The sequence below is a fragment of the Neofelis nebulosa genome, chromosome 7 (assembly GCF_028018385.1).
Source record: "Neofelis nebulosa isolate mNeoNeb1 chromosome 7, mNeoNeb1.pri, whole genome shotgun sequence".
NCBI classification, from domain to species: Eukaryota; Metazoa; Chordata; class Mammalia; order Carnivora; family Felidae; genus Neofelis; species Neofelis nebulosa.
Window position 1 is genome coordinate 121,250,931 of NC_080788.1, and position 24,798 is coordinate 121,275,728.

The following is a 24,798-nucleotide window of genomic DNA, read 5'->3' on the forward strand; positions in this document are numbered from 1 at the left end:
TATCCAGAGTCCCAGTCAGGAGCTTTCGTTCCACGGATCTTTTTACATAGAGAGAAATATGAAACTGTGTCCCCTGTTACAGGTATTTCGTATGCCTGTACGAAGGGGCGGGGTATGCATGTATGTCTGTGTCTGTGTATGTGTTCACATGCGTACATGAGGGCAGGGTAGGAATTAGGCAAATCAACCTCAAAGACCTGTCGCCTGCCTCTATGGCCATACGTGGCTTCCGCGACTGCATTTTCTTTTTTTTTTTTTTAATTTTTTTTCAACGTTTTTTATTTATTTTTGGGACAGAGAGAGACAGAGCATGAACGGGGGAGGGGCAGAGAGAGGGAGACACAGAATCGGAAACAGGCTCCAGGCTCCGAGCCATCAGCCCAGAGCCTGATGCGGGGCTCGAACTCACGGACCGCGAGATCGTGACCTGGCTGAAGTCGGACGCTTAACCGACTGCGCCACCCAGGCGCCCCCGCGACTGCATTTTCTAAACCAAAGTCAGGACACATGGACCGGCTGGTATAAGTGCCTTTGCAACAATGAAACTGATACCATTCACAGGAGATACAGAGGCTGTTGGCCAACAGTTCAGCAGAGGTGCTCTGGTGTGCTTTGGGGGATGTCCTAGAGGCCCCTGGGAGAGACAAGGTTTGGCTAAGAGTTGAGACCGGAGTATGTAAGTGTAAGCTTGCCAGCTGCTCACAGCCCACTAAGGATTAGCATTATTATATGTGATTTTAAAGATGCGGTTACGGGGGATCTGATATTCCCAGAACATCCAAGAGAAACGTGATAGCCTAACGCTAGTAGGAAGATCTGAAACAATAGCTTGTTTTAGGGGCTATTATGAGATGCATCGCATTAATAATTGAATCTTTATATACTCACAAAATGTCATGGAGAATTGAGCCAGGCTTACACAGGAGGTCAAAAAGATTGCCTCTGCTTAAAATATCCGGTGAGTGGAGATCAAAGTGATTGGCTTTGCATGACGCGAATTTAACAAGCCTGTATTGTTTCCTACCACTGCTCCCTACCAGCCTCCAGATCCCGGGTGTCAGGCCCAAAGAGGACTGAGACGGGGTCTGCAGAGGTGACAGGGGTGACAGTTGTGCAGGGCTAATTATGATGCCATGTGACGAGGGTGGCTTATAACAGTGGCAAGAGTGGAGTCCAGGGGTGCCTGGGTGGCTCGATCGGTTAAGTTGGCTGAGCCGACCTCGGCTCAGGTCGTGATCTCGTGGTACGCGAGTTCAAGCCCCGCATCGGGCTCTGTGCTGACAGCTGAGAGCCTGGAGCCTGCTTCGGATTCTGTGTCTCCCTCTCGTTCTCTCAGCTCCTCCTCCACTTATGCGTGCTCTCTCTCTCTCTCTCTCTCCCTCAAAAATAAATAAACATTAAAAAAAAACAAGAGTGGAGCCCAGAGGGTGATTAATTCGTTCGCAGGAGGGGTCTGGTACTAGCTTTCTCCTCATTTGTCACATAACACATTACCACAAACTTAGTGGCTTAAACAGCAAACATGTATTACCTCACAGTTTCTGTGTGTTAAGAGTCCAAGCACTGCTTAGCTGGATTCTCTCATCAGACTGTAGTCAAGGTGTCTCTTGGGCTGCCTGCCTTTCTGGAGCTTGGGTCCTCTTCCAAGCTCACGTGGTTGTGGGAAGAATTTCGTTCCTTGTGCCTGTATGATTAAAGCCCCTCTTTTCTTTCTAGCTGTCTGTGGGGATACCCTCAGCAACCACAGGCTGCCTCAAGCCTTTGTCACGTAACCCATTCCATAGACCCTCTTGCAATATGGCAGCTTACTTCTTCAAGGCCAGCAGGAGAATCTCTCTGATTTCAGGGAGGGTCCCAACCCCTCTTTTGAAGGGCTCACCTGATTAGGTCAGACCCACCCAAGATAACCCCCCTTTTGATTACCCCCAAATCAACTGATTAGGGACCTTACTTACATCTGCAAAATCCCTTCTGCCAAAATCAAGGGGGTGATATCACATCATATTCACAGACCCTACCCAAACCACACTCAAGGGTATCCAAGGCATGTACACCAGAGGGCAGGAAACTTGGGGGCTATCTTAGAATTCTGCATACCAAGAGTGGGGGAGGGGGAAGGAAGAGGAAAGTGCCAGGGCACACAACCTTTATGCTGAGTACTGAAGAATGAATTTAAGTGCTTCTAGCACTCCAGGGCTCCAAGGGAGGGAGGCTGTTGGGGAGGGGAGAGAGAAGAGTGGCAAGAACATTATGGAGACAGAAGACCATACATAAAATTACAAGGGCATGAAGAAATCTGCTCGGTGGCAATCGAATTGTCTAGTGGGGCCATAGACTTCCGGGGCGTGGGGGCCAATGTGGAGAAAAAATAGAATATTAAGTCATGAACACCATGCTCTTTCAATGAGTTCTTGGCCTCAATTCCTGAAACCAGACAAGGTGGGCGAGAGACAAAAAAAATGTCAGAAAAACAATTCCTTTCCCTGGAGGTCTCTCTCCAGGGATCCCTGACCTCACCCATCAGTACCTCATAGTCCTGTTGTTCTAACAAGATGCATATCCACACTCTTCCTGAACCCTCATGCCCAGGCTTCTAAGGGGGACCAGAGTCTTGCTTACTGAGTCAGCTTCTGGATGCTCCTTTGTGTGTGTGTGTGTGTGTGTGTGTGTGTGGAGAAGACAACCAGTGAGCATATTGGAGAGAACTAGAGGAAGCCAGAGATGCTAGGCAGCCTACACAAAAATGAAGAGCTAACTGAGAAGAAGTTGGAAGAGGGAGAGAAAAATCCATGAGGGCTGGGTGTCTGGAAGTTTTAGGAGACTCAGAGCAGCTACAAGGTCTAGAGAGAAGAGTGGGAAGGTTCAGAAGTGTGGCTAGGTTTGGGGCTCCTGGGTGGCTCAGTCGGTTAAGCGGCTGGCTTCAGCTCAGGTCATGATCTCAAGGCTTGTGAGTTCGAGCCCTGCGTCGGGCTTGGAGCCTGGAGCCTGGAGCCTGCTTCTGACTCTGTGTCTCCAGTTCTCTCTGCCCCTCCCCCACTCATGCTCGCTTTCTCCCTCTCTCTCTCTCAAAAATAAACATTAGAAAAAACTTAAAAAAAAAAATAAAGAAACGCGGCTAGGTTTACCGATCAGATCTTTTTTTTCTCTTCTCAATATTTAAATAAAAATGGGAATTCATTTTTAAAACCAGTTGTTTTTTTATGTTTATCGATTTACTTTGAGAGAGAGAGAAAAAGCGTGGGGGGGGGGGGCGCAGGGCAGAGAACAAGAATCCCAAGCAGGCCGCACTGTCCGCGCAGAGCCTGATGTGGGGCTTGAACCCACGAAACCGTGAGATCATGACCTGAGCCCAAGTTGGCCACTTAACCGACTGAGCCACCCAGGGTCCCCTAAAGCTGGTTTTAAAGCAGTTTAGATTATTTCTCCTGCGTACAAGTGGTTTTGTTTTGGGAGATGATACTGTGCAGATCCTGGGCCACCTGAGAGCTCCAGGATATATTCAGGTTACCTTAAAAGGAAAAGAATCTGACACATCTCTGATACCTCGGTGTGAAGTGGTTTAATATGTTAACCTCTCTCTGAAGTATTTACTTAAAAGACAGCTCAAAGGTCAGAAACACCCCTACTCCCCAGGAGTGGATGTGCATATGCTAGCAGAATTTCAGAGGTAATAGGGTAAGATGATGACTTTCTTCAAAAAAAAAAAAAAAAAAAAAAAAGACAACCCAGTTTGATTCTGTATTATTCTTCCATACTATTCTTGTAATTTCTCCGGTCTCTGGTTCCGAGGGTCGTCTGCATTTCCTCCTTGGAATTTTTATTTTTTTATTTTTTTTTTAATGTTTATTTATTTTTGAGATAGAGAGAGACAGAGCATGAACGGGGGAGGGTCAGAGAGAGAGGGAGACACAGAATCTGAAGCAGGCTCCAGGCTCTGAGCTGTCAGCACAGAGCCCGATGCGGGGCTCGAACCCACGAACCGTGAGATCATGACCTGAGCCAAAGTTGGACGCCCAACTGACCGAGCCACCCAGGCGCCCCTCCTCCCTTAGAATTTATATGTGGTCCTCAGCGATCAAAATGACAAACCTATAAGTATACATTTTGGGGGGAGACGACAAAATCTTCCGCCCTGCCTTTCCTCAAGCAGAAAGAGAAACCAAATCAGCCAGCTGCCTCAGCTGGCCAGCATTTCTGCTCGTCACACCTGTGAGCAGGGATTATGGCTTCCACATAAGGCCAAGGCCTTGAGGAGGCCTTCAGAATAGTCAGCCAAATTCATCCAGCCTCGTCCCCTTCTCTTGACTTCCTGGCCTAACTTTTGACCTCAGGATTGTGTGCGTTTGGTTGAACTTAAATAGACACGGTGGGGTTTCGTTTTTTGTTGTTGTTTGTTTGTTTTGCAGAATGGGGTGCTAAAGGGCGGGGGGGGGGGGGAAGGGGGAGGGCGGCTATCCTTGACCTCAGCCAACCTTGACCCCACATAGGCCAGAGAGAGGTGGTGTGGAAGGAAGTGAAGAGGAACTGCGAAGGACAAGAGGGTGTGGAAACTGACTCCCCCCCAACCCCCACCCCTCCCCGCCGAGGCCTGGAACATCCTTCTCAAAGCCCCATACAGCCAAGCTCCTTGCACCAGCTCCTGGCCATTCCTTTGAAATGTTCTCAGAGCAGGGCTCCACGTGGTGCGCACGTACGGCCCGAGTACACACGCCACACACACGCGCGCGCACACACGCACACACCCCCCTCTGTCTGGCGACAGATGGGGCCTGAAGGATCTGGCAGTGTGCGTGGCCGATGGCAGAGAGTCGAGCTGGCTTCTCGCTGTCTCCCTGGAGTCCCGCTGCAGACGCAGGTGCGCGTCAGTGCCTGCTTTAATTTTGTCCCCGGTTGATGGAGGAGACTAACCGAGCAGCAGGGAGGCTGCTATTTTGGGTCTCTCCCTGGCTCTGGGTTATATAAAGCCTATTGCTGTGACCTGCATTGCTTTGTGGCTGTGCCTCACTCTTGCTCCTTCTGTCACAATATGTCATCAGTTCAGACATTCACACACACACCCCCGGGGCTCTTGGGGAATGAGGAGGGAGGTATGTGCTGGCAGAGTGTGTGTGTGTGTGTGTGTGTGTGTGCGCACTCTCCTGCCAGCTCACTGCGGGGAGGACGCCTGCAGATACAACCAGGAGCTGGGGGACTGTATATGAGGAGGTTTGTTTCTGAAGGAAATGGAAAGATCTTTCTGATGGAGGAACGTGAGTGTGTGCGCTTTGGGCTTTAGGACGGAGCACGTTTGTGAGATGATGTTATGGGCCCGCGGTTGGCATGGTGATAAGACGAACTTCTATTTCAGTAACTCTTTTTCATTTGGAAGGAGCCCAAGAGTTTCATAAATTATACACAAACAGCTCTGCCTCTGAATGGCAGGAATTAGCGGTGGCAGCAGGACGCACAATGTAAAAGCGTGAATTTGCGGATGGGTTGATGACAGGATATGGTATTTCCCACATCTTTGGGGGCAGATTTTACCTGGAAAAATTTCCGTATGGATCCAAAAACCCTTCTTGTGCTAGTATTGCGGCCACTGTGTACAGACAGGTGCTTGCAAATGTTAGCGACGTGTGACATCTAATTTATCCTTGTACTTCCCAGTATTGAACCTTAATAAATATTTTTAGGGCCATCTGGGTGGTTCCATCGGTTAAGTCTCTGGCTCTTGATTTTGGCTTAAGTCATGATCTCTCGGCTGTGGGATGGAACCCCGTGTTGGGCTCCTCACTGACAGTGTGGAGCTTGCTTGAGATTCTCTCTCTCTCTGCCCCACCCCCTCTCAGAATGGATAAGTAAACTTAAAAAATATTTTTAGATATGTCAATTTTGATAAGGAATAGACAACAAAATCGTAAAATAATATAGCTTATTAGTCTACGAATTTGAAAGAGCCAAGTTTCCCAAGATATAAATTATTCACCCAGGATAAGCCTAACAGAGCTCGATGACCTTATCACACAGGTGTTTATCCCGTCCCCCGATACAAGCCAGGGAAAGGAGATGTTCTGTTCTTGGTGAGCTACGTGTTTCCCATATATAATCTCCAGGGTATATTCTGGCTGACATGATGGAACTCATAAGGCATTACCCAAGGGCGTGAAGATTTATTTGGCAGCTCGGCTCTTGGAGCCTGACAGAATGTGAGACCATGGTTCTCATTTGGGCTTTCCCGTCACCGGCAGTTACCATAGCAGGTGGGGCTCCTGTTGCTAGTAACTTGACTGTGGCACTGTTTCTCAGCTGCTTTTGAAAGGTGTGGAAGACCCTTCTCTTGCACTGGCCAAAGCACTTCTAAGGGGTTTTGAGGAGAAGCAGCTCAGGAACTTTTCACGTAGACCAGCCTGCTACATGGGACCTGCACCTTAGAGCTTTCCAGTGAAGGGAGTGGCTTAGGAAGCAGGAAAGGGAACCGGACCAGAATCAGAGTGGGGCTGGTAGAGGCCTGATGGGGAAATGAAGCTAGGAAAGGGGAAGGTGTAAATGAATCACTGTGTGTCAATAATTGACTTAAGCCCCTCCTCTCTGCTCCCGGCTGGGGGCAGGAACTCACTCCTCTGGCTCCTTGATGGTGTCCTCACTGCTCCCCAACCTCTCCTACCTGCCCCAACCCACCACGGTCAAAGTGGCCTTTCTAAAACCCAAATCTGCTCACCCCACTGTGTAAATCTCTTCAAAGGCTCTTCATTTTTCTCTCCAGAGAAACCACATACGCTTTCCATGAGCTGGGGCCTGCGTATCTCTCTGGCTTAGGTCAGATAACAACCCTTTCAACCCTCCCTGAAGGGGGTCTCCTCTCACCCCCTTCATCCCACCCCCTGACACCTTAAACCTTCTTTGGCTGCTTGCAATCCCGTACATGTGCTAAACTCTCTTGTCTTCCATGGGTTTGCATGGACTGTTCCATCTACCCGGAATGCACTTCCAGTCCTTTTCTCCCCCCCTGAGCTTCTTTCAGGCCTCAAATCAAGCATCACCTTCTCCAGGAAGTTGTGTTAACCCCTCCACGCCTGGATCAGACACCAGGCTCTCCTCTGGCATCTTTGCTTCCCTCGGCCAGAGTGCTTAAGTGCCTTGCAGTCTGTCCTGCCCGGACCATGGGCTTCTAGAAGACGAGGACTGGACAGCTCCTGACCCGGCCCACTGCTCAGCCTACGACAAGTGTCTGCTGAATGAATGACTGAATCCGAGCAGAAGCCACATTTCTGAACTACGAGTTCCCCAAACATCATGAGGTGTAGGGATAGGGACAGGGTTGGTAGGACATGTCAACGACGTGGAAGAGGAGAGGGAAATCTGGGAAATCTGGCCCCAAGGAAATCTGGTCCTGGGAAATCCGACCACGAGAAATCCGACCACGAACGGCACCAGTGGGCCTGTAGGCGTCTGGCTCTGAAGCCGAAGGCAGAGGGCCCGTCTGGCCTCAGTGCTGCGTCTTGCAAATAGGCCTGTGGCTCGGGGTGGAGCAGTTCGCGGGCTGTCTGCGCTAGCATTTCTCAGCACCCTCCCCACAGTCTGCTCCCGTCTGCCTTTTCTGCGCTCCGCCCCACCGCGCATCTGTGGTGGGAGAGGGGCGCAACTTGCATTTGGACCTCAGTGTCCCGCCTCCACCCACGCGCGCCCTGCGGTCACACGGAGAACCGCCGAGGTAGCGGTGATTCTGGCACGACCCTCAGGATCTACAGCTCCAGCCCACTGGGCCAGCTGCTCCTTCCACCAGGCCGTGCTCTGGAGAGGCTGGCCTCGGGCACAGGACAGAAGCCAGCATGCTGAGCGCCTCACCCTTGGCTGAATTAGGCCAGGCCAGCTCGGGTCAGGGCATTTAGCTCAGCAGTTCTGCTAGTAGCGGGCACTTAGATATTTCTGAAGAAACGGAGACAGCAGTAGAAGAGGCCTCATACTATAAATCAGATTTCAAATGCAGCGAGGGCGGCTCTTTCATTAAATCCCCGAAACACCTTTCATACAGGAAATACTGTTCATCGTCACTTAATTCATCCGTCTTAATACTCACATTTTCATTTATTGGGCTTTCTTAGTCTACTTTTTCTGTGCTCTCAAGGCATTGCTGCCCCCAATATTTGCATTTAATTCCGTGTTGGAAGCTACCTACTGATCTTCCAAAGACGACTCTGTGTGTGTGCGTGTACGTGTGTGTGCACATGCGTTGTCCTGAGTCCTTTGTCCCTGTTCTCAGAATTGTCCCGTGATATTAGAATGATAATGCTATTAACCCAGGAATAAACCGGCTGTGGGGGAGGTGACAACATAACTGGCATTTTCTGGGAAAGCGGAATTTTAAACAGTGCCTTTTTTAGGCTCCTGAATCCTGACAGACACTCACCCTGCTGTGACAGAGAGGGGCGGCAGAGAGCCTGCCTGAATGGGAGCCGGGGGGAACAGAAAGGAAAGGCCATCTGTTGGCAGTTCCACAATTTTAGGACAGCTGCAGGGGTTAAAGGTGCTCCCTCTAAATGAGATGACACTGGGCCACGGAGGGGAAGGGGGAGAAGATTTTGCAGTTGATGACGAGGAGGAGAGGGGACTCAGTTTACACCGTGGGTGGGTAGTAAGGAGATTATCTGTAGTAGGTACTATTACCATCACTGGGAAAGGCATGTGTTTTCCCTGCCAAGAAACTGATAATGAATTAGAACACCTTCCAGGGATCAGAACAAGTTACAACAAGATATTCTGTGCTCAGTATATAAGATATTTCAAAATCAGTCGTGCATTCAGGTTTATGGGGCACGATGAGTGAGAAATTGTAGAAGATCTCATACTTGGAATTTATTTTGGTTTCTTTTTAAAAGTCACATGAGGGGTGCCTGGCTGGCTTAGTTGGGAGCGTGTGAGACTCTGGACCTCAGGGTTGTGAGTTCGAGCCCCACGTTGGATGTAGAGATTACTTAAACAAACATTTTTAAACAACTGAAAAAAATATGAAAAGTCACATAACGGGAGTGGGGCACCTGGCTGGCTCAGTCCATAGAGCATACGATTCTCAATCTCAGGGTTGTAAGTTTGAGCCCCATGTTGGGTGTAGAGATTACTTAAAAATAAAATCTTTTTAAAAAATGTTTGTTTATTCTTGAGAGAGAGGTGAGGGAGACAGCATGAGTGGGAAAGATGCAGAGAGAGAGGGAGACACAGAATCTGAAGCAGGCTCCAGGCTCTGTGCTGTCAGCAAAGAGCCCGACGCGGGGCTTAAACTCATGACCCGTGAGATCGTGACCTGAGCTGCAGTCGGCCGCTTAACCGACTGAGCCACCCAGGAGCCCCCATGATGGGTATTCTTACTACCCAAATTTTACAGATGGGGAAATGAAGCCACAGAGAGATTAGGTACGTGCCCAAGACCACACGGCTAGTAAATGGAAGAGACAAGATTTAGACCTAGGCAGCCTGGCTCCAGCTCCCAGACTCGTAACCACTCTTCTGTACCAGCGTGTGCCCTCTTCAAACTGTCTGATGATGGCATACGAGGTGTGCGTTTTACCTCAATGCATAAGAAATCCCTTCCACTATGTGGAAATCCTGTACGAACGTCAGCATGACCTCATCATTAATAAATGCTTATGGATCCGGGTCAGTCATGTTTCTCAGGGCTTAGCAGCAACTCCACAGAAGACTCAGAGTAAGTCTTATTTCTTGATGCCCTGACCCAGAGTATTCAGCAAGTGATCCCTTTATTTACTCAATATATGATTATTGAGCACTTATTCTATACCAGGCACACCGACTAGGTTCTGGAAATAAAACTGAGACTAAGGCATAGTCCTTCGCCCTCAAAGAGCATGTAACGCCTGGATATCTCTCAGTCAGTGGCCAACAGGTTAAAAGCACGACAGTATCCTAAAGGCTAACGGTCACCTGTTGCCTATTCGCTACCCCCTCAGATGTGGGGGCAATTCCTGTTTGCTGGAGACCTTGGGGGCAACCCAACACCTCAATGGGCCGACCCCTCTAAAAGTCACCCGCGTCCAGAAGTGTTTTCCCAGCAGTTCTGAGGGCTTGAAGTTCTTATCAGGGGAGTGACATGGAGCGACGGTAGTAAAGACAGACAATTGTGAAAAGAATGTGTAGCGTGAACCTACGGTGGCTTGAATACAAAGAATACATACATGGAAAGGTTTAGGGGCTGGTTTCTAGCGAGCCACTCATGGAACCGGAAAGTCTGAGTGGCGATCCTCTGTCAGGCAAGGCTTCATCTAGGAGCTCTAGGACCCAGCTCTCGAGGGAGAGGGTCAACTCCACAGAGAACACGGGGATTGAGAGCGGGGAGGGGTGATCCCTGGGGTGGCGGGTAGAAGCAAGAATGAGTGTTGGGTGGCAAAACAAGAGGTCTATGCCATCAACTAAGGAAACTGTGCAGTTCAGAGGAAGATCTGATGGGGCCATAGCTCCTCAACTCACTTGCTCTTCCAGAATTTCCTAGTAGGTATCCCTCCCATCCACACTTACCCTGCTGTAAAGCAAAGAAATGGCAAATTTTCCTCATGCCCAGGCTAGGGCAGATTATGAACAACTGTCTATATTGGGAGTAGCAGGGACTAGTGATCAGGAGGCCCGTGCAGGGAGGAGCAGGTGAGAAGGAAAGGCTTGCATATACTGGAGAAGTTCAGTATACACCTGTCTCCGTGGGAGTGGCAGCTTTGTGACTGTCTTTTAGACATTGGACAGAAGTCTGGAATTTCAAACGCCCCCCAGGGCAGGCAGGGCAGGGAAGGCAGATCAGTGCAGTGGCTGATTCACCAAACCAGAAACGAGTGCCCACCTAAAGGGGGCGGCTGTCACCCCCTATCACCGTCTTCCTCCTAGGGAGGCTGTAAATCCAGACTGTGGGCTGGAACAGAAAAATATGTCAGAATCTAGTCTGTGGACCCGTCAGGTTGTGATGTCTGCTAGGAGCCATATTGTCACAGAGCCAGTGAAAGTCCCTTCTCCACTTGTACAATTTCAAATCTGTGTGCTAATCTATGCGCAAATCAACAAATACCCAGTGACAACCCGTGCCCAAGTTCAGCCCTTTGATCTACACTATCTAACTAAAATCTGAAAAACACCGTGTGGGCCTCGAAAGGAGAGGGAACATCACTGTGAGAACTGTTCTTTCATTTCCTGGCGGGGGTGTGGTTAAATTCACAACTTTCGGTGTGACACTAACCGTCGGAGGGTTTTACATTCGATTTCCTGTTTCCTTTTCTCAATAAAGAAAGGAAAAGCACCCCCCTCCTCCGTGGTAGTAAAGGTAGGCCGAGTTCCATAGGAAGACACCATGGGGGTTCCGATTTGGCCACAAGCAAAAACAAAACGTCACCCGAGACCTGGTAAATAGCAACAAGCCAGAAGACTGTGGATCGTATGGTTGCCTGGGATTGTTTTGATCATCGCCTGCAGCAATTTTCCATGGCACCCTTGGTAGACTAGTGACCAAAGTCCTTTACTTTTGAGTGGCTGGAACCATTTCCCGTGGAAGGTGTAGAAAACAGTAATGGTGGTAATGATAATCACAGGAGCTGTAGTGTGCCAAGGGCTGTGAGTGAGTGGGCATGCCTCACATGGCTCTGATCTCACATAAACGCTCCAAGAATGCCCCCCATTTTCCAGAAGGAAATGGAGATTTGGAGGATTTTCGATAATTTGCCCAAGTCACGCCACAGGTGAGGGAGCTGGAGTTTCATTCTTTGTTTTATTCTCGAATATTGATTCGTCACCTATTTATTGGCCAGGCACTCCGAAAAGATTGATAGATGAAAGTAGCTGGGCTCAAAATGACTCTCACTTGCCGAAAATGATCTCTGTGCAGAGGCACCGTTTGGAATATTTATCTTGAGTTTTCTTTCGTTTTGTTCAGACACCTCGTGAGTGTCTACTGTGTCCACAGATCTTAGGCTGAGTGCTGGGGGGACTGCAGTGATCCCGACTTTTGGAGGCTTGTAATTTAGTTGGGAGACAGAGCCTGTGCAATACGACACTTGAATAATCACACAGGATCATGTGTGTTTCAGAGCCAGAAGTTCAGAGGGTGGAGTTCAGAAAAAAGTTCAGAGGGTGGAGAGACTTCCTTGGGCTGGAATTGGTGGGACAGCAGAACATTAAAGAAGGTCTTTGAGGGATGAAAAATTGCTGAATGGCCAGGACACCCTCAGTAGGTGTGCAGAAGAAAAGGGCAACGCACAGCACAAGCCATGGTGTAGATGGGGAAAGCATACGGTGATGCCGTATAATTTGGTGGGTAAGCATGCAATCTGGGCAGTCACATCCTATGGTCTCAGGTGTGAATCCAGGCTTGACACCTTTCTACTTGTATGATCCTGGATCCATTATTTAACTTGTATGAAGCCTCAGTTTCCTAACCAGGGAAGGGGGCATCATGAGTGAAATGAGGCAGATAAAGCAGGCTCTGGCACATGGGAGGCCCCTGTTGTAAACTTGGTCTCTTTGTGGGGCGGGGGGGGACCTCGGGGCTGTTCCATCTGAATAGTGGAGACAGATATGTGGCCAACCTGAAACCATAACGTAAGAGCCCCAAAGGGGACTGGAAACTCTACAGCCATGAACTAAAAGCAGCAGGCATCAGCCCCAGAATCGGATAAAGCCACCAAACCACAAATGTGCTGCTCAGGTCTTTAAACTTCTACGCCAGGGCAAGACCTGCTGTAACTTTGTGTGATGGAGTCAAACCACACCTTTTTTTTTTTTTTTTTTTTTTTCATTTTCTCATCAGACTTCACAGGAAATATACTCCTTTGTTCAGATGTGAGATAAGGTACCCCCTCGCCCTGACTCTCCTTTGTGGCATTAACTCACCCACTGGGTCGCTCACTTTCTATCCTAGGCCCGTGTCATCATCAGCTTATATTTAGCAGGCACGTGGGTTTGTACTGCTCTTAGGTTAGAAGTCAAACAGAAGTTAAATCTATTAAGACATGGTTTGTCATCAGACTGAGATGATAGTCTAAGAAGAGGAGGTGAGAGTCTCCGGGGGGACTCAGCCAAGGGGGGGGGGGTGTTTTTATAAAAGGGCTATTTGTTTTGCCCTTTAATTTACGATGGAATTAAATTAATTACATCTTTAGCATTTTAGCTCACAAATAGGATTTAGCGATCCTCTACACTGCTGTTGCTCATTAATTATTTTAGCTTTCATGACTTTCGACCTAACTCCTGTGCCCCACAGAGAGGATCTATACCGAGGTGTTGACAGTGATTTCTCAGCAGCTGTTACAAATTAATAGCTTTGGCCGCCTTCCCAAGTGGACCCATTAAAATTGTCAAGAAAATTGGCTTTAAGGAATTACCCAAAGATCCCTGACCTAATCTAATGGGATTTCTTCCCCATTCTAGGAGCACCCACTCCTGAATCTCTTCAGGAAGGACTACATAAGGATTGACAGAGGATATGAGAGGAGGAATGCAAACGGTAACCCAGTTGGAAGTAGCTTACAGCCAGTTGTCAACAAGATTTTCTCATATCCAGAGAAAAAAGGATGCAAAGAGGGAAGAAACTACTGCAACAATAACAATGCCTAACATGTATTGAGCATTTACCATACCCATCCCATGCATTCTCTTTTTGACCTCTTAACAGCGCTGTTACGGAAGGGACTATTGTCATCCCCGTTTTCAGACAAGGAAACTGAGGTACAGGAAGCTAAGATAAATACTTTGCAAGTAAGTGGCAGAGCTAGGATTAAAACCCAAGGAGTCTGGCTCCAGGGCCGGTGTTATTAAATAATACCAAGGTGTGTTTACGTGTTATTGGGAGGAGGTGGAGGGAAATGAGGTGCTATAAAAGGGCCAGGAATAGAAAGGTGCCTGGAGGGTTTTGGCTTTGGCCTTGTATGATGCCATCCTAGTCACAGCACAGATCCCAAGCCCAGATGGACAAGTCTCACTTCCAGTCATAGCACAGAACCCAAGCCCTGTCTGCGCAAATACCCAGAAATATGACACTCACGGTTTTGTACTTAGGTAGTCTCTGCCTCCATCCTGCTCTATGCTTGGAGGGTCAGCAAGGTTCCAGCCCAGTTTTAGGCTTTTATATGGGATCTAGTTAGCCTGAGGGAATTACTGGAACCACCTCTGGCCCATGTTGCTCTAGAGTGGCCAGTCAGAATCTGGGGGCCAACATCAGATCACACTTCTGGAGGACCCAAGGATCCTCAGTAAACTGGATTTGGGGGCCTTGAACCCCCCAGTCCAATATGGAAATGTCTCAAGACTTCTTCCCGTCCCCATGTCCCCACTGATTCAGAGGACGGGTCCTCACTTTGCTTTAGATAGTTAAGAGAGCACACTCTTGGAAGTCAGCCATTCCTGGGTATGAATCTCAGTTATCGCCCGTCGAGACTTGGAGAAGCTAACTTCTCTGAGCCTCCATTTTTCATCCAGCAAGTGGAGATAATAACAGAACCTACTTCATAGAGTTGTTTTAAGGATTAAATAAATGAATCCATATCAGCCACATAAAGCACGCTAAGAGCTCAATAACTGTGGGCAACGGTAATTATCTACACCTCGTCTCCATTGAAGAAATAATTGTTAAGTGTCTCAAGTCCACAGTGCACATTATCACATCCGGTAGGGAGTGGCCTTGGAGAACAAAGCCTGTGGCCTTGCCAGGCGCTGCAGCCATGTGGTCGGGCCTCTCTGGTAGAGGAAATGGTTTCATCACCTGGCTGTCTAGGTCAGGGCCACTTTCTTCAGGGAAGGGCTCTGTGGCCTTGCCTGCTGGACCTGACTCAGCCCCCTCACCTGGCTCTGCCACCCCTCAGTGTGCAAAGGAGCGGAGAGAGGCACACGCCTGCCTACCTTGTTGAACGCTCTTTCCTGACAGAACCTGAGTGTAGTTGTGCAAGGTTTTGCTCTTGTGCCCGGGGCAGGTAAGGATCCCGTGGAAGCCAGTGCACTTCTGAAGGTGCACTTCCTTTTACTGACCTGGCTGGATGACCATGACTGTCACCTTCACCTAGGAAATGCCTGTCTTTCCTCGAGTAGAGGATGAAGGGCAAGGGTAGTTTCTAGGCTTGATAGAAAGGCCCTTTCGAGTTGACTCGGGAGCCTCCTAAGTGTCAGGCTGACAGGGTAGGGACTGCGGGCTGCGTCTCTGTCTGCTCTCCATGACATCTCTAACCCCTGACACAGCGTGGGTCCTCTGGGAACGTCTCTACCACATCGCGGTTGAGCACACGGGTTCCAGAGCCAGACTACCTGCTGTGGAATCAAGGCACTGTTGCCTATTAGCTGGTGACCTCTGGCAATTTCCTTCCCCTCTCTGTGCCTCTGCGCCTCGTCTGTAAAAGAAGATGACAATAACAGTACTCACCTACTCACCTCTTTAGGTTGTTTTGAAGCCTAAACGAGTTTTCATAAAAATGCTTAGAACAACGCCTGGCGCCTTGTAGCCTAAGGGTTAGCTGCTATTTCCCACGTGCTAGAGATTTCAGTACTAGATAAAGGCTCAGGTAAATAAGTGGGCAAAGCCAGAGTTCTAGACTAAGTATTTGACCTTGAAGTCTGTTCTCCTTGAATGTCATCACCTTGTCTGAGAAGAGTCCTTAGTTTGGGTGGTTTAGGAGAGTCTAGATTTCAAAGTAGAACCCAATTGTCAGGCTTTGGATTTTTTGTTTTAGACCCAGGAGTTATGGTGCCCATGGGTACTAGGTATCCAGGGTTATCCTGCCCAAATGGACATAATCAACCATCCCCTGGTCCTGGATCCCAGGATGATGGGAGTCTGGTAAGCTTGCCCTTTGACCTGAATCTGAATGACGTTAGTAATACAGGAATAGGTAAAATGCCAGCCACACCTGCCTGGCCCATAAAGAGGAAATACTTCCCACACCTTGCTTTTGCACACTGAGGGCCCCCAGGTAAAGGCATCCCCAGTGCAAGCCGCTTGCTTTAATACCTGGGTGTGTCTGCAGGAACCACCCAGTACAAACCGGAGTGAACCTGCTGCCCTTTCCCCTCTGAGCTGCCAAGTCAAACAGAACACAGGGAACACAAATAGAATCATCACAATAAACCGGTTGTTGGAGTCAGACACAGGAGAACCCACTCCCTGGCACCGCCACCCCCTCCACGGGTCCAGACAGGATGAGGTGCTAGGAGGGCTGAGGAAGGTGCGGCCTGTGGGCATTCCTGCCCAGCAAGCAACCCTTTGGCTCCTCTGGACTCAATTGCCACCCACGTGGATCTCCGCAGGAGCTGCTTGCCAAGGCTGGGAGGGAGGAGGGTCTCCCCTTCCTCCGGGGCCCTGGATTGACGGGAAATGCCCTTCCCACCCACTCAACTTGACCAATGCTGCCGCTTGTCAAGGAAGGGAACTCTTTAGACACATTAAAATCCTAAAGGCATCTGAAGTTTGGAGGAATTCGTGCTGGACGTGCCTCTCTGCAGGGTCAGACGTGGGGGAGGAGAGAGGGGAAGGAGGAGGGGCCAGGCCCAAGTGACAGCTTCAGATGAATTTGGCAGAACTCTCCAGGTAGTGCCCTCCCTAGCCTGGGGCAGGTCAGAGTCTCCCAGAACTCGCCCAAACTTTTCTGCTGCCTGCGCTCTGGGGCATGTCTCTCTTTGTCTCTTGGATCTCAGGCCAATGAGGAAATATAGGTTAATCCCAGGAGGCAGGGATGGGATCCAAGTTCTTGCTTTGTGGTGTCAGCACCTTTTCATGAAGTTCTAGCAGATCTCACAAAAGATCTTCAGTCTCCCCTCGGCCTTTTCTTTTTCGTAGGTTGGGGAAAAAGGGCCAGAGTCTCCCCGGAGAGAAGTAAACTTGCCATGTGATCCCAGTAGAGGTTTTCTGTGTATTCCACATCGTCCCAGGATGCAGGAAGAGCAAAAGCTCTGAAAACTGACCCCTGGATTGGAAGCCTGGCTCTGTACTCCATCCTCGGGCAAGTTACTTAATTGCTGGAGCCTTGGTTTCTTCAGGTGTCAAAATGGGTATAAAAAGCTCTAGTTCACAGGGAGGTAGAGAGGATAAAATGAGGTGCCGTAGATGGGGACACGCTAGACGCTCCTGGTACATCAAAGGCCTAGATAAATCTTGCCTTTTTCCCTTCTCACACCCTCTCTGTCAGCGGCTTGCTGGGACCTTGATTGGCCAGAAGAATAAGAAGAAAGACCTAGAGAGAGAGAGACAGAGAAAGAGAGAGAGAGAGAGGATCTCACAGTAAACAAGACGGTCTCATTCTAACTTAACTCTGAGTTTCAAGTAGGGACATTAGCAACCACTTTTTTTCTAGGTGGTAAGATCGGTCATTTATGTGCCTTGGGGTAAATCATAGCAATGCTTTCCTTTCCCATCTGAAACAAAACACAAGCCACTTCATTACCAGGCCCAAACTGATTCAATCTAATCTACCCTCAAGACAGGACTTCCCATTTACTTGAACTTGAGGTTTCCCTCTTTTCCATTTGCCTCATGTTTTAGGTGCAGTACTAGGGGTGGGGAAAGGGCAACTGAAACTCCCAGGGGCTTTAGCTTGACTATCAGTTGTCAGAAAAAAGTTGAAGTTATCATGACTCCCCTGAAAATGTCAGAACTAGTAGGTCGCTCCCTAGCCCACGGTCCCGTAATAAGCAAAATCTGCCTAATGCTTGGATGCGTGGCACGAATCTCAACTACGGTCTGGGGACTTTTTTTTTGAAGTGCCGATGATGACTTTATTCTGCTCACTGTGCCCTTCTTCCCGCGTTTGGCCTACATTTACAAAAGGCTGTCATCCTCTGCTTAGTAAGGACTAGACAGGAAAAACATTATGGTGGAGACGGGTGGATGGGACAAGGGTTTGGGGAGTGCTGATCAACTGGGTAGACACTTGGGGAGTGGCAACAGAGTGGGAAGGGAATTAAGGGAGAACTGTTTAGAGAAGGGTGTCAGGGAAGTGAGTAATAGGTAGGTCAGAGGATGGAGAAAAGGAATATTGAAAGAGAACGGATATGCTCTGTGGGCAGGTGGTAAAATATCTGAATGGGCGCCCAGGCAGGGCTAGCAAGGAGTAATAGGGAGGGAACTCGGAGGTGCTGATTTGTCAGAGGAAAATGGGATTGGGTATGCTCCGGTGGAGGATTGGAGGGATCCCAGATCAAGCCCAGATGCCATTCATTTTAATGAAATCCTTCTTTATGCTTCTGCCATTGGAAACACACACCATGTGCTCATCCCAATGACTTATTATTTTTTTTAAAGCCCTGCACTTTATGGTTGTGACTTTGCTATGTGCCTTACTGTTTTAGTTTATTTTTTAGTAATCTCTGCACTCAATGTGGGGCTCAAACTCACGACCCTGAGATCAAGAGTTGCATGTGGTCTTCCGAATGAGCCAGCCATTGGAGGCACCCAATGGCTTATCTTTTTTAATGTTTGTTTGTTTGTTAAGAGAGCAGGGGAGGGGCAGGGAACGGGAGAATCCCAAGCAGGCTCTTGCTCAGATCAGAGCAGAGCTGGACACAGGACTCCATCTCATGCCCTGATCATGACCTAAGCCAAAATCGAGTTGGGCGCTTAACCTACTGAGCCACCCAGGCGCCCCTGCGATGGCTTATTTTTAATTCAAGAACATAATAGCCCCTCTGCTTTCCCTCAAAAAATTAGACACAATGTAAATGCAGCTAGGCTGGATAAAATTCAAAGTCTCAGACCCTTCAGCTGTGCCTTATCATTCCAATGTTATAGAGCAGTTGCCTTCATACAGTCATCTTAACCCCTCACTCCTGATACTGAATCTCCTTTTGTTTACAGTTGTTCTGCACCCTTCCTATAACTTTCGAGAGACTCGTGTGAGGAGAAAGGAGGCTGGCACCCTGAGATTTCTCACACTCCGCTAGCTTGTATACCCAACACAAAACTAAGCAATACAGAAATCAAAGCTTCTCTTCCTATTGGCCTGGGTTCTTCAGGCCTTCCCACTTTTCAGTATCCAGTCCTCCTGGATTTCTAAATTTTCCCTCCCTTTGGGAGGATTGTTCCTTGAACGGGGTTATTAGATCGCCTCCCTCAAGTCTTCAATAAAGCGCCAAGGCACGATAACGTGCTGCTTTTAAAGTATAAACGACATCCAAGCTTCTGATTCCCTTGATTCTGGAGTCGACTGCAAGCAGTGGGAAAGTTTTCTGTGCTGGGTTTTGCTCCTGTCTCCTGGGTCAGGCAGTTTGGCCAGTGGTTGTTCTGTGGGCTGGAGGAGACTGCGGTCTGGGAGGTCACCCTGACAATTACCGCCAACTGAGCGTGGAGGGAGTGGTCTAGGTTTGGCCCTCAGTCTGGAGTCACAGGCAGCACAGAGATCTTGGCTCAGGACCCGGGGCTGAGGCGTGCTGGGACAGCCTTGGGGGTGTCCTGGCTTTCCAGGGGCTGGGGAACCCTCTCTGGCCCGGGGGCGGGAGACGCTGTTCCAGAATCGGTTCTGGCTCCACTGCAGTCTCAGCACTTTCTAATTCCAGCGCCAAACAACAACAGCCGCCCAGCTGCAGCCATGGCAACAGGCCCCGCCCACCAGACCTCTTTCCGAGCCTGCAGCACGTGACCGCAACGTCTGCGTCGCTCCCTCCGCCTCTGGCGCGGCGGGAGGGCGGGGAAGTGCGGGGATGACGTTTACTCAGTCGTCTCCATGGATATAATGCATAGACGTCAACGTCGCCCAGTGTTTAGTGTGTAACGTTCCTCGGTCTCCATGGGAACGTCAGGCGGCCAAACACCAGGCCCCAGCAACAGGCTTCTGATTGGCCGAGTCTTCCAAAGGCGGAGCTTCGTCGCCCGCGCCAGCTCTACCGTGTTGCTGTTTTGGTTGTTTGTCTCCCATTTGTTTATTTCTCAAACAGATCCTGGAGGCTGAGGTCTGGATCCGTCGCCAAGGATGAGATCCAGGAGAAAACGTGCTCAACGTGCAGCTTGCATTTACAGATTATACAGCCTCAAGATGACATAGGCCCTTTGTGACCAAGTCCATTGTGAGAGTCACGGCCCTCAGGCCTGGCGGCTGTCACGGCCCAATATTTGGAGTTACATCCCCGACCCTCCCCCACTTCACACCTCAAAAATGCTATTCCCCTCTCAGCCTCATCCCGGAGACTGTGTTGCCTTCACAGTTACACTTGTTCACCCTCCCAGAGCAGTCAGGGCCTTCCGTACCTAATGCCAGGATTCAGTGCTACCCCCTGCAGGATTTGGCTACAGTTTCCCGTCTGGTCCTAATTCTGTTGAATGACATCATTTATCCGTATTCCTACCCAGAGATGCCCAGATTGCTTGTACCTTGAGCATATACCAAAGGATCCCAAAGGATAGGGGTTGGTACTTGTATTCATGGACTCATCGAATCTTACGCTTTTCTCTTTGCCTATTTTAATTCGAAACGAGGAGGGGGGCACTTGACTTCTCCAAAAGAAATAGAAATAAATTGAGGACAGAGATGGGGGTGGATGGAGTGGGGGAGAATTCTGATCTGAAAATCTCAGATTTCTTCATATATGAAAGTAATACACTGATGGAAATGTCTCCAGAAACAGTTTTAACCTTACCCTGAGCTCCCACCAGTGAAGCCAAGTTAATATCTGGCAAGAGATAGGGATCTAGCCTCAGGGGTTTCAGTCAAGTTGTGCTTAAAAGAATGCCTTAAAATCTTTAGTTATGGTGTCAAATATAATAAATCTTCACCAGCTCATGCACATACAAGTCTGAAATGTTGCATAAAAGGTTTAGATGACCCGATAATATGTTTTCAAACCCAGAAAGGGAGAGAGAGACACTGATGCAAACCTCAAGTTAAAAATAAGAAAGTAAAATTACTTTCACAGATTGGAATTGATAAGAAGGGCATCTTGTTCTCTCTGCTCTAATCAGCCCACCACCTCCTGTCCCCTTTATCTGTTCTGGGGAAAATCCTTGCTAAGTGTCCTCCCTGGCACTCCTTGGCCAGCTTCTAGCCTACAATTTCCTTTGGAGATGTGAATGAAATTGGAAGCCTGCTCAATACACATAGGACCAAAGGGCACAGCTATTTATTGTAATGAACTTCATTCTGATTAAGTCACAGAGACTGCAAGTGCTTACTATTTACCCAGTAAATATATTAAATTGCCAGGCAAGTCTCCCTCCTGTCCTGATGCTGCCAAGGCATATCTGAAAGTCTGATATAAGATCATTTTTAGACCATCAAACATCTCCTTTGAATTCTATCATCTGTCTTTACATTTCTAGGAATACAGAGCATCTTGGTGTCCGAGAGCCTATCTACCTGGGTTGCAAAGAAAGAGTAATAATGCGACAATATTTACACTGTACCTTGAAGATGGACCTGAAAAGCTAGGAGGGGTGACTGAGGGCGTTTCTCAGTGTGGACGAGGAAGAGGGGAGTATGATGGAAAATGACAGAATTTCTAAGTACCTAGATTTGACTCTAGCACATGAGCTGGATTTTATGATTCTGTTGAAAAGCACCAGTTACAACCTCAAAGCTTCCACGTCCTTCTCCATCCCCCAGGCTTAGTTCTGGAACTTTCTTCCATTTATTTATTTATTTGTTTGTTTATTTATTTATTTATTTATGAAGGAGAGAGAGAGAGAGAGCATGAGTGGGGGAGGAGCAGAGAGAGAGGGAGACACAGAATCCGAAGCAGGCTCCAGGCTCTGAGCCATCAGCACAGAGCCCGATGCGGGGCTCGAACCCACAAACTGTGATATCATGACCCGAGCCAAAGTCTGACGCTTAACCAACTGAGCCACCCAGGCACCCCTTGACTTAGTTCTTTCTTTTTGTTCTTTTGACCATGACCCAAACATGGTTGTGGGCCATAGAGTGTGGCAGGGGAGTTTTTAATCCGGGAAATACCAAATAGATGATAGTTTCGATGGTACTCAAAGCAACAGTTGGTTTCCTATGTGTCTACATGCACACACACATGCACAGACCCTCCTGCCCCCGGGGTTTGTCTGAGCTGCTCCGCTTAGCTGACCAAATTCAACCTAAAGACCGCGATGTCCTGCTCTGCTGCTGAGTTCCTCAAACGGCAAGAGGACTAAATTCCTCCAGCATATTTCCTCGCCTGTAACATGGGATCTGGAGAACTTACTGACCCTACATGTTTGCTCAGCCCTAAGAGAATTACAATGATGGAGCGGTTATTAGTTGGTACTGTGGGAATACCAAATGGCATATAAATGCTTGATTATCATTAATGGGCACTATTTCCCCCCAACACCTTCCCATCTTGGTGTTGAGTGGAGCCTGCACCTGCCAGGTTTCCACAGCAGACAGGCTTGTCTCAGGCCCGGAGGAGCAGCGACCCACCTGGCCTTCCAAGACCCAAGTGCACATCATACCTCTTGCATATCCCAGCTCTGACTGAAATTGAGCTCTTCAACTCACACTCCTCCTGTCTTCAGTTGTAGAAGTGAAGATATTGTGGGGCACCTAGGTGGCTCAGTTGGTTGAGCGTCTGACTCTTGATATCAGCTCTGGTCATGATCTCGTGGTCATGGGATCGAGCCCCACGTCAGGCTCTGTGCTGAGCGTGGAAGCTGCTTGGGATTTTCTCTCTCCCTCTCTCTCTGCCCCACTCTTGTTCACGCTCTCTCACTCTCTCTCTCTCTCTCTAAATAAATAAATAAACATTAAAAAAAATTATAAAATGAAACAAAGATGCTGCTACCTTCCCTGCTTACCTCTCAGCACTGTTATGAGGATCACACTAGGGAATGTTCAAGAAAGGGCTTTGAAAACCATAAAGCAGAAGGCATTCAAGCTTAAAAATGTTTTACTAGACAAGGTGACCTATAAGTGGAACAGTGTCAAGGTGGGCTTGGGTGTCATTCATAGGCAGGCTGGATGAATGCCTACCTGTGCGATCGGATACATCCCATGTCAGGGCATGCTCCCTCACTCTCCCTAAAATTCCATTATCAGTGGAATATGCCTTTGGAGTCAGCATCTACCACTCTCTTCAAGTCTTAGGTTGAAAATACAAATTCTTTGATGAGTGAGCAGTAAACTCCTAAAGTTTAACATAAATTAGGTTATCAGACATGTTCCACCCTGACAGGTGAGACAGCACCACATAAGAACACTGGGCTCTTAGGTGGGTCTGAAAAACAGGATCCTGGGAGCCTAGGGAACATTATTCATTTTAATCAAAGTTGCCCCTCCAAGTTGTGCCATTTGGTGACAGAGGATACTTGGAGCCCACCCAGCAGATCTGGAGCGCTACTCATACATGAAAAGGAGAGACTCTTCTCCCTGTCCTTACCCAAAGCCTCTGAGGCCACTACAGCAATCCAGGGGTTCCCACACTGCTGGATTTTAGGGGCTGGCAAAGTTTTTTAAAAGTTGGTGAACTGGCGTGGGGGAGGGGCGCCAGTCAGTTGAGCGTCCAACTTGGGCTCAGGTCATGATCTCACAGTCTGTGAGTTTGAGCCCCGTGTGGGGCTCTGCGCTGACAGCTCAGAGCCTGGAACCTGCTTCAGATTCTGTGTGTGTGTGTGTCTCTCTCTGCCCTTCCCCTGATTGTGCTCTCTCTCTCAAAAATAAATTAAAAAAAATTTTTTTTAAAGTTGGTGAACTTGGATGTCTGGGTGGCTCAGTTGGTTGAATGTCTGACTCCTGATTTCGTCTCAGGTCATGGTCCCAGGGTCATGGGATCGAGCTCTGCATTGGGCTCTGCTCTGAGTGTGGAGCCTGATTGAGATTCTCTCTCTCCCTCTGCCCCTCTTCCCCATTCACTCGCTGTCTCTCTCTCTCTTTCTCTCTCTAAAAGAAAAAAAAAAGTTGGTGAACTGACATAGGTTGTCAGCTCTCAATTGTACCAAACAATCAGCATTTGTTATCACCATCATTTTATAAATAAGAGGACATTTTAACATTAACGAACGTCAGAAAGACATAATCTAAGACTTAGGGACAGCTCTTTTAGATTGAATGTATATAGCTCTGTGAAAACTCCTTGCCTTGTCATTTTTTTCCCTATCTTCCTCCGACAGTTCTATTCCTTCTTTAGTCTCCATGGCGTATCGTTGACAGTGGTAGCAGACAGAAGCATCAAGGAGAAGTAAAAATCGAATTCAAGGGTTGATTAATTTTCCTAATCAAACTGACCACTTCTTAAACCACGTGCCTTTGGATCACCAGTTTCTGTGGCAAAGGGGTGTGACACAATCTCACCAGGATGGGGAAGAGTGCAATACAATGGTGGGAATATAATACTTTGCGTAGTTCCTTTGGAATTACACCCAGTCTGGGTGGGTCAGTTTGTTTCCAGTTGGTCTGATCCTTGCTTGGACCAGGACCCACCCACCCAAACACTTCCAGGTTTACATGAGGAGGTGGGATTTTGACTGCTCTATGCCTGTTCAACAAGATCAGATGGGGCTGAGTGGTGAAGATCGGCATGTTCCCCGGAGGAGGGAACAAGCCTGCCTTCCAGCTGGTGTCCCAGGCAGGTGCAGGAGACAAGGGCAGAGCCAGTTTAACCAGTTTAACTCTCGGGCAAGGTTTGGCCCATACTTTTTTCCTGCTTGAAGTTTCCTCTAGCAGAAGTGGAAACGCTCTTCTTGGCAGGTTAGCTCAGTTAGAAGTGGCAACACTCTACGTGTTCTGCGGCTGTATAGGAACCGAATGCAACCAGCATTATAGCACTGTATATATTGCTGATAGAGATATCACTATGTATATTATTATATATTATATATGCGTTCCTTCCAAAACCCACTGTAAACAGAAGCTGAGGCTATCATTTAATTCTAAGCAATTTAAG

At 48.4% G+C, this 24,798-nt stretch overlaps 1 long non-coding RNA gene across 3 annotated transcripts in view; it reads right to left on the reverse strand.

The window, feature by feature from the left end:
• LOC131517521 (uncharacterized) overlaps positions 1-24,798 on the reverse strand; it is a 44,689-nt gene that overhangs the window by 15,768 nt on the left and 4,123 nt on the right. The window contains exon 3 of one of the 3 annotated variants that reach the window (XR_009264627.1): positions 22,373-22,636. The exons of 1 other annotated variant lie outside the window; for it this stretch is intronic. This is a non-coding gene — a long non-coding RNA (uncharacterized LOC131517521). One more of the 3 variants, XR_009264628.1, reaches the window with a different exon arrangement.